The sequence below is a fragment of the Triturus cristatus genome, chromosome 3_2 (assembly GCF_964204655.1).
Source record: "Triturus cristatus chromosome 3_2, aTriCri1.1, whole genome shotgun sequence".
In the NCBI taxonomy this organism is placed as follows: domain Eukaryota; kingdom Metazoa; phylum Chordata; class Amphibia; order Caudata; family Salamandridae; genus Triturus; species Triturus cristatus.
The window spans coordinates 311600182-311613450 of record NC_140584.1 but is presented as its reverse complement, the minus strand read 5'-3'; the positions used below and the strand labels follow the sequence as shown (position 1 = coordinate 311613450).

Sequence of the window (13269 nt, the reverse complement as noted above, 5' to 3'; positions counted from 1 at the left end):
TTTGGAGTCTCTGTGTGTGGGGTTGTGCGCTTGGCTGGATTATGGATTTCCTCCAGGATGACACCTTCCAGGTCTTCCAGCAGTCTTTCACCTCAGAGATTTGCCCTCTGCAGCAAGGGGGACCTCAGGGATCGGCTTTGAGCCTGACCCTATTTAATGTTTACATGCACTCCTTGGCTGATGTAGTTGAGTGTAACAGGGTGAAGATGGTGTATTATGCTGATGACACTCAGTTGATTATCTCCTAGGCACAGGACGAAGGAATAGCTGCTTCCAACTTCAAATTATGTCTGGTCGCCTGGCAAAATGGATGGACTCCAGCTGCCTTAGACTCAATGCAAAAAAGACTGAGGTCCTTGTGGTAGGCAAGCAACCGTCTTTATGGACTTCTACAAGGTGGCCATCTGAGTTAGGGCCCATATCTGCTCCAAAACCTAAGATAACAAATCTTGGGATCTGCATTTACTCCCTGGTGAACCTCAATTACCAGATCTCTGCTCTTGCTGGTACCTGCTTTGGCATCTTGACGATGCTTTGACATTTTTTAAAGCTTCTGCCAGATTCGGCAAGGAAGACAGTCATTCAGGCACTTGCAGTGTCACGCTTGGATTGTTGTAATGTACACTATCTTAGTATTTCCTAAGGTAAGACAAGAATGTTGCAGAACACCGCAGCAAGAATGCTTCAGAATATCCCAGGACATTCTTCTTTGGGTCATGACCTTGCCAAACTCCCCTGGCTTCCCAATAAGGCAAGAGTAGCTTTTAAAGCTCTATGTGTTTGCTACAGAATATTAAATCAAAGGGGTCCTCGATATATTTTTCCATTGATCAAACCTTATATACCAAATGGTTGCTTCAAATCCTCAGGTACAGCCAGGCTTATGATACCCAGAACGCATTAAGCTTGTTTGGGTGGTAGCTCTTTCAGCTTCCTGGTGGTAAAGATGTAGACTCTCCTCTCTGTGGACCTTAGAATGCAACCTTTTGAAATTTTCTTTCGCAAAAAACTAAAGACCTCGTTCTTCAGGCAATCAATGGTAAATTAACTGCCATGGCTCGCTCACGGATTGCTAAGAAGAAAACCAAGTGCGGGGACACTCCTAATTGAAGTAACAAGGTGCTTCACAAGCTTCTAACATAACTAGCTTCTAACACAGATGCCAACTGGCCTATGCCATGAAGGTGACCTTCTGGTGGTCACAGTTTAGAATAGCGCTTTGCATACTACAGCTTACATGATTGCTTTTATCATTATAAGTATAGTCCCCCAAAGTTCTGCCATGTTATGTGCTATTGGATAACAAAGCAAGATTTTCACAGGAGTCCTTCGTGTCATGAGTGACACATATATCAATGCCCAGGTGGCCTCTGCCCACTAGCTCCACTCAAATGCACTACCATAGAGCTGTGTGTCAAAGTCACAGTGATGCAATGTGGTATCTTCAGTAGCATTTTTTTTAAATCCAACTGGGGCACAAATTTAAAGTCTTTATTTATGTTGATGTGTTTTCACTCCTGGCCCAAATTGTGGCCTGAAGAGGTCATAGACATAATCATGACAAACTCATCTTTGAAGGATATTTTCCAAACAGACATGCATAGCTACAGCATTACGTTCTCCATAACATAATTGGAGCACACCTCGATCCCTCACACATGATACGACGTGGGCTACCCTATAAATATAGTCTTCCAATCCTGAGAATCTTACCCAATCACTGAAAGCTCTCAGCATATCATCAATGGCATTAAGCACTACACATATGACCTACAACACAATACACTACACTACTTAGCTAAATGCCCTCAAAATGAGGTCATGTTGTTGAAAATGCTAACAACTAACACATTCCAGAACTAAATCTATGAAGGAAGGGAGAACATCCTTGTCTCCCATCCTCTTCTTCTTCTTTCTTGGTGCAAATACACATAGCATTCCACTTCCACACTGACTGGGTTCTCACTAGGTAGATGCCTTCATGTTTCAATCCCTTCGCTGCTCCCAGATGACTACCCTACTTCCAGCATACCTTAGTGGGCAGAACATCTAGCTCAGGCTTCTCCAAAAAGTAGCTTATGAGCTACTAGTAGCTACCTGTATATTGCTCTCTTGTTTTCAGCTCAGCATACTAAGTTAGACCTTTTGACTTGGTTGAATAAATATATGTATACCAAAATTTAAAAAGTGTATTCGAGATGAAAATGTGTGTATTTTGAGAACTTATAAGTGGACGCTAGGAGAAAAAGGTTGAATTTCAAGAGTATACTTAAAACTGAAATCATGGTAATATTGGCTTATCCTCAATTGATATATTCAGTTTGCTTGTAAGTCCTTAGTAAAGAGGCACTACATGTCCCCAGGGCCTGTAAATTAAATAATTCTATTAGTCTTGCAGCACCGATTGTGCCAGTCATTAAGTAAGCCTTTAAACATGCCTCAGGCCTGCCATTGAAGCCTTCGTGAGCAGTTTTAACTGCCTTTTCAATCTGGCAAAATAAACCTTTTGCCAGGCCCAATTTAATACATGTAAGTCATCCTTAGGGTAGGGCCTGGATATTCAAAGGCAGACTGCAGTGCATTTAAAAGGTAGGACATGTACTTTTAAGGTTTATATGTCCTGGCAGTGAAAAACTCTTACATTTGTTTTTCACTACTGCAAGGCTTAACTCTCACATAGATTAACATTGGGTTTTACTTATTACATTTAATAAACTGTAATTTTCAAATGGGAGTAGGTATTTAGTTCATGTTTGGTGTCTTTGTAATTGTGATGAAACCCCTAACTTACGGTGAAGTCGGATTTTAAGTTACTATTTTGAGAATGACACTTTCAGAAAATTTCTAGCAAGTATTTAGGCAACCCAATCAATTCTTGTGAGCTTGGGTTTTAAAGTGAAAAAGGTAAAGATGCCTAAAAGGGATTTATTCAACAAGAATGATTTTTAACAAATCTATATGTATATCTACAGGGTGGCAATCAATGACACTCAATAGAATCAATCAAACTGAATTATATAAAATAAATTAGTAAATCAATTACATCAGCTCGGTGAGCTAAAGCAGAAAAGTATATTTAAAATATCATAAATACAAAAAGGAAAGGTACAGAAATAACAGTGCGAAAACAACAAAAAAACATTGATAATATACAGAACATATAGATCAGAGATGAAAAATTATAATCCTGGTTATCAATGTGTGGCTATCTATCTTCATTAAGCAATATAGTGACATGTCCTAAAGATAGGATTCAGTACTCAAAGGATAGGTCAATTTAACAACCACTAAAAAAAAAGAATGGATTAGTCATCGAAGTTTCGGTCTTCGTTCCAATTCACGTGGAATTCAATCGAGACTGTGAGACAATTGTCGCGACTGCATGAAGCAAGAAATACATTTCCAGTCAAAAAGATTCATTCATTTATCATCTTTGATCCTATTTGCTACTAGCGATATCCTGTGTGGGAATTCCAGTTAACCTTTGCTTCTTTGATCAAGGGGTCATGAAATTGCAAAAGCTTTATATTTGTCCAGAAGATGGTCTCATTGACTTGATGCAACGAAGACCGAAACATCGACGACTAATCCATTCTTCTTTTTAGTGATTTTTAAATTGACCTATCCTTGAGTACTGAATCCTATATTTAGGACATACTCACTGTATTGCTTAATGAAGATGGAAAGCCACACATTGATAACCAGGATAATACGTTTTCATCTCTGATCTATATGTTCTCTGTTATCAATGTTTTTTTTAGTTTTCTCACTGTTATTTTTGTACCCTTATCTTTCACAAAGTTGGCATGTCTCTGCCTTAACCATGCAGTGCCTGTAGCCTGTACCTGGGTCACACAGCTAGGTGCAGCTGACAGTTAAGCTTTGTGTATTACTCCTAGACAGCCACACATAATAGGGAACTTGGTTATGTCTACGTGGGCAATAACTGGCAGGATGGGATGGAGGATCTGAGCACTGACACACTTATACTTGAATAGACTTGTCCTACCTCCACATAAAGGGCTGCATACCCCCTGTAGTTAGTCTTGAGCCAGGACAGGGAAGACAGGATGCTTGGGGACTGCAAAGAGAAAACTTAGAAGCTTCTCCCCCACTTCAAAGGCACAACTGGGTATAAATGCTAGATCTCAGACACCGCCACTTCAGTACACTTCTGGACCTGTGGATACTCTGCCAGTAACAAGGACTGCTGTGCTGCTGAAGGACTGCCACTCTGCTGGACTGCTACCCTGCTGCACTACTGCGTTGCTGCCTTGCTCTGCTGACCTGCTGCATTTTTGCATGGGTGAGAAGGACTGGAACTGTATCTCTTAAACCCAGAACCCCAGAGTGACTCCAAGGGATAGTTGGCTGATCTCCTGACTAGAACCTCATGGACAGAAGGCTCCAACTACATTGCTCATGCACCTGGACTCTGCCATCTGTGAGTCTACCTTACCAAGTGGTGCCAAGCCACTCCGGGACACTTGGAAGTGGGCCTTAGGTGCTCTGCCAGACGGTGTGGATCTTGTGGAACCAACGCATCTCCTCTGCGGTACGATGCAACCCCAGGCAGAAACAAAGCATTGTTGCTGCTGCGTGGCTCAGAACTGCAGCATAGACCCGCATTCCAGTCTGTCACTGCATCGGAACTGCTGCTGCACAACACAACCTCAGTGCAGGCCCTCACATTCCTTGTCTACGGCAGCCTCGACAGTGATGCTGGACTCCGCTTTGCAGCCTCGCAGCCCCTCAGAACCGATGCATCATCTCGACTAGGCGATGCATTCGTGACTCCGGACTTCACATCCCAAGCCCTTGTTGACAGGATCTTCAACGCCAATGAAGCAGACTTTGCACCACAGCCTCACTGCATCTCGGAAAAAACACTGCTTGGGCAGTTCCTCTTTTAGAAATTCAACCAATTCATAACTGGGTACATTCAGCATTCTATCTAAAGGCACTTACCTTTGAGTATGGCCTAGGGCACTCAATGGTCGTACCAAATTGGACATCATGGGTGCCCACACCTATAATACGCACTCTCATGCAAGTTGTATAGACTACATCTTTGTTGACTTGATCATGTCCAACAGTCATTGATATGACTGTGTTAGAAACAATCAACAGCGACCATAATCCCTTATCTGCATTACTTAAGCACTTTTGTGAGTTCAATCACCCAGACTCCTATTCACCGTCACTTACTAGAGAGGCTGATTTGACAGCAAACAATCAACATCTGAAATGGCCCCAGATTGCTGCACGTCCAGAAATACTGGCAGCGATTCAGGAACATCTAAACTCAATACTCATGCAGGTAGAGGGGGGACAAGCTAGTGCATCTGATCAACTGATGCTGATTCATGAGGCATTCTTCGAACAGGTCTTATCTCTTTTTACAATTCTGAATGCAACTCCCTGGCAGATCAAAACTAATTAGGAGTCATGGCAAAGAATGTCGAACAGCTAATCGTTTATTAGTCAAGGCCATAAAAACTAAAGATATGGGCAGTAAACTAGCTCTACGGAAGGAATACAAAAAGGCCATTATGCATGCCATAAAAGACTGAGCTGAACATAGGTGGAGGGCCCTTTTGGATACTTGCTCCATTGGTGACTCATGAAAATTCTGGGTACTGGTGGCACAGGATTGCTTTAGTGTTGTTCAGAATTAGGCCTAAAAAAATGGCGACTTCTGACTGGGTGAAATATTTTGGAAATTTATATTCTGACAATCCTGATGACACCATAGTATCAATAGATTTCCCCAGCTTTCCAGACTCGCACCAGCCCTATGCCGTTGTTTGAAATTACAGATATCTCACAGTCCTTGAACATGTTTCCATGTGGGCGAGTGGCTGGTCCTACGGCATTCCAAAGATATTTTTCTAGCTCACATTGAACCCTGGTCTCATTATATCCTATCCTTGGCCAATGCAATCATAGTGGGGTCTCCCATCCCCTACTCAAGGAAAGGTGCCATAGTTTTACCTACATATAAAAAAGGCGACAGTTCATTAGCATCTAATTACAGACCAATAAGCCTTATTGTTTGCATTCAGAAAATCTTCTATAAAATACAAAACTGGACTGAGGAGAGCAACATTGTAAGCTCATTTCAAGCAGGCTTTCGACCAAGGGTCTGAACTATCAACCAGGTTTTTTGCTTTATACTGATCTACTGGAGAACCGTTTTGATTGGCAGAGGCAGCCTTTATGTTGCCATTATAAATTTAAAATCGGTTTTTGACCCTATTCCCAGACCCAAACTCTGAAGTGTCCTAGCTGACCTAAGAATGCCTCTTGGCATGTTATCTCTTCTAATTTGTTTGCATAAAGATAATCATGCACGCATACGATCGGGAGGGAAACAGGCTCAGTTGACGGAAAGGGTGCCAGTGTCCAAAGGTGTTCACCAGGGCTGTGTCTTGACACCCACCCTGTTCTCACTATTTATGAACGATATTGTATTCTTTTTGGATCAAGTAGAAGCAGATGCTCCATCCTTGTCAGGCCTTAAGACACCAATCCTTTTATACGCAGACAACACCTTGTTGATTTTGAAGACTCCGTCAGGCCTCTAGAAGCTTCTGTTTCACTTTAATGAGTTCTGTGAGGATCAGGGTTTGGAAATCAACACCTCCAAAACTAAAGTGATGTTTTTCAACCAGCATAGATCTTTTAAGGGCAATTTAACTTTAGGAGGTGTTCCCCTAGAGAAGGTTCATTCCTTTGTATACCTGGGGGTCACATTTGCAGAGGGTATGTCTTGGCACCACCATATTGACAAGGGGACCACGAAGATGAAGCAGATCTCAGGAGTAATACTCAAGGAGTCTAAGACATCACATACAAAGCCCATTTCTCCTGCACTAAAGATCTATGAGACCAGGTCAGCACTGTATGGGGCTGAACTGTGGGGTTTCTCAAAACACGACGATATTTCAAGAACCGAGAACAATTTCCTTACGAATCTTGTATCTCACCCAGTCAGCACCCCATTATATCCTTGGATTAGTGACCTAGGTGTCTCCAAGGTCTTGGATAATATTTGTTTGCGGCCTGTGTTGTATTGGAGACATGTGTGGACTACTCCTGAACTTGCCCACTATGCCCACTGCCTACTGGATGTGATGAAGGCCGACTATTTTAACAAAATCCCTTTGCTTAAAAAAACATGAAGATAGCCCTATATTCGTTAGGACTCCATGACTTTTGGGAACATCCGGATACATCTGTTTTTCCTTTAATGGTTGCAATGAAAAAGATATACTGGTCACTTGTGATGGCTGAGGATTCACAGAAGTCTGCCACCGTCAAGCTAACCAGTGATTTTATGGATTTTAAGTCCATCCAAGGGTTGGAGCTATTCTGGGACATAGTGTCTGTACCACTCCATAGGAAGCTTTACTTTCAATTTTGCATAGGCACCCTACCTCTTTGAGTATTTACAACAGGTTAGGCTGGGAAAGGAGGCAACTCTTGCCCGATTTGTGATCGCCCAAGTGAAAGTGATTCCCATGTTTTGTTTGCATGTCCAGGCTATTTATCTCCTCAGCATACCTGGCTTGTATTCATCTGTAGGCTAATAGGTGTATGGACTTATCAGGAAGGCTTGCACATCCTTAGATTAGATCTTCGCCAGTAATGCCATTTCTGTTGCAAAATTTCTAGGTGCTACGTGAGTGATTCGTGGTAAAGCCCTTTGCCGCCCTCCAACTTAACATGTGTTATTTAAGTGCATCTCCTCTATACCTGTTTTATGCTATCAACACTATTTTGTTTTAATGATATCCTTTTATTTGATAACCCACTATGAATTAATTTGTATGTATAGATATTACCTATTAACTGATGTCTTTTTATATGATCTCTTTTGCAATGGATGTTAATTACGCTGTATATTGTATATGGATTATACTTTTATGGCCATGGCAGCCGAAATCAAGTAATTGGAAATTAAAATGAAATTACTCTAAGGGCTAGTTGGTGGGTTTCCGGATTAGAACCTCATGGAGAGAAGGCTACAACTACATTACTCATGCACCAGGACTCTGCCATCTGTCAGTCTACCTTGCCAAGTGGTGCAAACCCAGTACGGGACACTTGGAGTGGGCCTGAGGCACTCTGTCAGCCTGGGTGGGTCCAGTGGAACCAGCGCATCTCCTCTGCTGTGAGATGCAACCCCAGTTAGAAACAAAGCTTTGCTTCTGCTGCGTGGATCGGAACTGCAACAAAGACATGCTTTGCAGTCTGTCACCACATCGGAACCGCTACTGCACAATGCATCCTCGGTGCAAACCCTCGCATTTCTTGTCAACAGCAGCCTCGATGATGACGCTGGACTCTGCTTCACAGCCTCACAGCTCCTCAAAACAGACGCATCGTGCCAACGGCACGACGCATCCTTGACTCTGGACTTAGCATTGTAAGCCCTCATCGACTGGATCTTCGACGCCGATGCAGCAGACCTCGCACCACAGCTTCGCTGCATCTTCTAACCAATGCTTTGCTTCAGCTGAGTAACACTTCATCAATGCAGATCCTCGCAACACTCCGCAAACAAGGATTTCAGGTATTCTGTTCACCAGGCCGAACTGGGTCCCTGGAGCCAGCCCGCGCTCCATCACGGTCGGCCTGAACTTGTGACTTTGTCCTGGTCCGGTGTGACCAGATATTCACAGTTGGCACTTAATGCCTTTTGGCACAATTGTTGCTCTAAAATCTTCAAAATGTAATATCTCTGGTACTACTAATTGGATTTTTGTCATTTTTGTACTGTTTTATGCATAAAAAGACTATTTTTCTAACTCTGTTGTGGGGCGTTTTTGTCATGTGCTTTCACTATATTACTATTTGAAGTGTTGTACAAATACTTTACACATTGCCTCTGAGTTAAGCCTGACTGCTCTGTGCCAAGCTACCCAAGGGATGTGCACAGGTTAATTTAGGGTTTGTCTGTGACTTTATCCTGAGAAGATTTCTGGTTGCTGCTTGAGAAAGGTTTCAAACCCCTCAACCAGTAACTGAATTTATTACAGACAGTCACACAATACCAAAGAAATCCAACACCGATTTATCAAAATAAATTATATTTTTATGAATTTTTAGAAACCAAGATGAGCAAAATCCACTGGAGGGTTCCAAAGATATAGAAAATGTAAATCTCAGCTTTTTTGTTCAAAGCGCAACTAAGCATTGGTAACCTTAAAGTTTGTAAATTTTGGAAAAGTTTGAAAGAGTTGTGGTCAGCTACTCCAGCCCAGACTGTGCAAACATTTCCGACAAGGAGAAGGTTGGGGGGCCAATAAGGAGAATATGAACAGTTACCTGGTCTGTAAAGCAGTCTCAAGTCCAGTTGCACATTTTACATCAAGACTGCCATAGACTTCAATGGAGTGGTCCTGATGCTGGGGATGCAGGAATTGGAGGATGCTGAAAGATGCTCTGGGTGCTATGCGATCAATCTGGGGTTATTCCTTGGTCCACGGGTAATGGGGGCAATTTGGCCACAGTGTTATGAGTCCCTCGAAGTCCTCTTTGAGCCACTAGAAGAACAGCAGCGGCTGGCTACCGATCTCTGGTCACAGCGATACCATTTGATGAGGGCTTGTGTCTGTTTTTTGTTGACCAATCCACATTTCAACAACTCTTCCAGGTGCGGCAGACTCAGGTGCAACTTTTGAGTCCAGAGTGGAGGGCGTCTTGGCTGCAAGTCAGTGGCGATTCCTTGCGAGTGGCTACTAACTGGCTAGGACGGGCATCTTCAGCTTTTATGAGCCTGGTGCTGGAACAGGGGGTCAGCTGACTGACCCTTGGAATTAATACTTCAATCTAGTGCTCAGGAAACACTTTTCCTCAAGCCAAGTACCACAGGCCCAGCCTTCTCTTTGCTATCCCAAAGAACAGCAGGAGAAGTCCAGCGGTTGCGGCAATCCTTCTTGCCAAGTCCAGGGATAAGCAGGGCTGTCCTTTTTCGGTCCTCTCTCAAGTCCAGATGTGATATGAGGTTCAGGGTGCCAGGAAAGCCTTATTTATGCCCAGCAAGTGCCCTGGGGTGGAAAGAAGTGGTCACTAGCCAGTGGGCTACCAGGATTCCCCCCCAACCCCCCATGATGACTTCAAGCTATGTGTGGCATTTAGCAATCCCTGAGTGCACTACTCGGCACACTCTCAAGATGTCATAAGCCATCCTTGGATGTTTTAAGCCATCCTTGGATGTTAGAAGCTTGGAAATCCACCATAGAGGTGTCGCTACCTGTGGGCTTCCTGCCCACAGAAAAACGGTTTGGTAACTGGTCTGTTCCCGCTGCCAGCACATCTACCTGGACAAAGGGGCAGCCCTACATGAGTGTGATTGCCAGCTTCACCCCTTGAAGTTAGCCTTTTGGGCCAGCACTTTGTTTGGCTTCCTACAAGTCAGCAGTAACACAACTCCCTCTGTGGAAGGTCTCCATTTTTCCTGAGCCTATGAGTCATTCATATTACTCCCAAGGAGGGCAGAAAGCTGTCTGGTGGCTAACAATAGCAAAAAGCCACCAGATAAAATGGAGAACAGAGTGGCCACTTTCTCAAAGTTGCCTTTTCTTAAAAGTGACATTAAAAGGGATTTTGGCATCAAGCCCGTCTTAATGCCACAATTAATTTGATACCATGGAGTACCGATATTAGTAATCCCATTCAGAAGTTAGCAGACCTGACATGCCAGCCTGCAACTCTGTGTTAGCCAATGGGGCTACAAGCTTTTCTACAGTAAAACAACAATTTGGTAGTTTTACTTTTGGGACACATTAAAGTATATGCCCCACTTACAAATATACAGCTTCCTGCTTTAGGGCTCAATAGGCTTTCTTTAGGGGAGACATATAAGGGAAGTGGGGGCTTTCCCATTGTTTAAATGGCAAAGATGAATTAGCAGTTTTGAAACTGCTCTTCCAGACTACAATGGCAGGCTGGGAGCCATTTTGTACTTTGCCACAGCAGGGTAACACAATCAGTGCTGCAGCCCTGAATGCACTCTCTGACTTACATGCCCTGGGTACCCTTGCTACTATATACTAGGGGCTTCTAAGTAAGTCAGCGTGTGAAAATAGGGGGTAGCCAATTCAACATACAATTTGCATAGAACTGACACTAACATCTAGTTAGCAGGCCTCCGTGCACTCTCAGAGTCAAAAAGATAGAGATGTTTGTAGTCCAAATGTGTGGCAAAAAGTGGAGGTAGAAGGGAAAACCTGCAAAATACCTGTTTCCTCACAAGCACATACACTCATAAGCAACATAATATGCAACCCAACAGTTCTCGAGTTTCCCGGGCCCATACATGAGTAGCTCATCCTAGCCAATACTTTGCATTCTTGGACTTTCAATCCAGGAGTTATAATGGGATAAACAGGACTACAAATCCCAGAAAGCAAAGTAGAAATCTGGACTGGCTTAGCTATTGATATAGGGATATGAGAACTTGAGAGCTCTGCACATTTCTGATTACCCCCACTCATACATAGAGTAAATTAGACATCGGCCATTGATGGAGTCATTGAGTCAAAAGGGTCAATGCACCTGAATTATGACAGCACTACGAGGCCATATAAATGTCAGAAAAAGCACTAAACACAATATAGCAACCTGAAATAACCAAATGACACCTAACCCACATAGCACTGACCAGAAATCACAAACCTCGCCGGAAACAGACACGAGTGCCATCAAATATACACAAAAGAAGAAACAATTAGAATAACTCTACATAAGATAAATGAACATAAAATGAATCTAAACATACCTCATTTACAGAATCTGAGTTTCTCTTGAAAATTTGGCATGGATTTATTTGGCTCTCCTGGACATACGCTCGTGTAAGTATACTAAAACTCTGCCACCGGCACCTGACTCAAAAAACCCAGAACCCAAACAAAGGCCACCCGTGATGAGGATAAGAACAGCAGCCAATCCTACAGATGTGATTTCAGGAAGTTATCCAATAGGCGCCGCTCTCCCCTCAGTCAATGCCACTAATTCTGTTGAATTCGGGAGACTGAAAGGCTGAGTCGACCTCGCCAGGACTCAACCCCCTACTCTGCTTTTAAGTAGTCTCAGCTGCTTAGCCTACAATCTTTTTGCATATTTAACCTAAAACGCACGACTGACGGCGGTTGCTTCTCAAGACGCGACAGAGCAACACTAACATTTTATCAATAATAATAAGAATAATAGAAAGATTAATGTTCACTTTGAGAATGTATACAACTAAATAGAATGAAGTAAAAGGTACTTGCCGTTGCCTCTCCTCCACACACTCCTCACCGCCTCTCGTTGTCTCCCCGTCTCGGTGCAGGTTCAACTTCGCAGCGCCGGGTGTCGATGGGTGGCGGAGCTGCTCGGATTACTGTGCGGCTGGGCTCGGTCAACGTCGAGCCTTCCGGGGAGGCGAGACCTGGAGCACCACCGCTGTCTCAGCGGCAGGGGGCAGTGCTGTGTGCGCGCGTGTCCTAACTAACTAGTGGCTGGATCAGAGCAGATACGAGCAATGGCGCATTCCCCAGTATAATGCGTGACACTTAGCGATGATAACTCTGGACGTGGTGATACGGCATACTGCAAATTCGGTCTTGTAGGTTCACAACTAATTTATTTTTCTCGGGGTTTTGCGTAGCGCGGAAAATACCCGCAAACAGAGGGACAGAAGTTTAGCAAGACGAATAAACGTATTACAAAAATTACAGACGTACACACAATATTACATGGCAGTGAGGCTGAAAATAGGAAAACTGCAATGGCTGAGAAAAGGGAACTTTTTGAGGCTTTACTTGAAGATGGGAAAGCTTTGGAGGTTCATAAAAGCGAAACTACTGTTCGCAGAGAGCAGAGTACTGATGGCTGTAAAATCTACCATAAACTCAAGATGTCAGGCAAGACATGACTCAGTTGGCAGCTCTGTGCCGTCTGTGTAATTGTAGTAGAAGAACGGATATCGAGGAACCATATATATAACAACTGAACGAGGCCCTATGGAATGTATCACACCTTCAGGCAGTTCAGACTTTTTCGCAACAGCACTTTGCATGCTGGTATTGTTAAGTCCGCACTTCTTTAGTGAAAACACTTAAACTACGAGTCCCAGAATGCAATGTGCTGCTGATTAAACATGTCGGGCTACCTGTAGATGTTAGCATCACATTGCCTACTTAGTAGGATGGTTGCCAGGGTTTTAAGGGGTTGGGTGGCTAAGAGGTGGTGGGGTGGCCCGGTTTATAATGGCAGCCA

General features: G+C 43.4%; 1 protein-coding gene across 2 annotated transcripts in view; it reads right to left on the bottom strand.

The window, feature by feature from the left end:
• The window catches only part of LOC146857249 (uromodulin-like), a 297850-nt gene extending 285398 nt beyond the window's left edge, over positions 1 to 12452 (bottom strand). The window contains exon 1 of one of the 2 annotated variants that reach the window (XM_085646813.1): positions 12282 to 12452. The gene's annotated coding sequence lies outside the window, so the exon portion shown is untranslated. Of the gene's footprint in view, positions 1 to 11788; positions 11921 to 12281 lie in introns of those variants that run through there. The other variant, XM_085646814.1, reaches the window with a different exon arrangement.
• Positions 12453 to 13269: the final 817 nt, after the last annotated feature.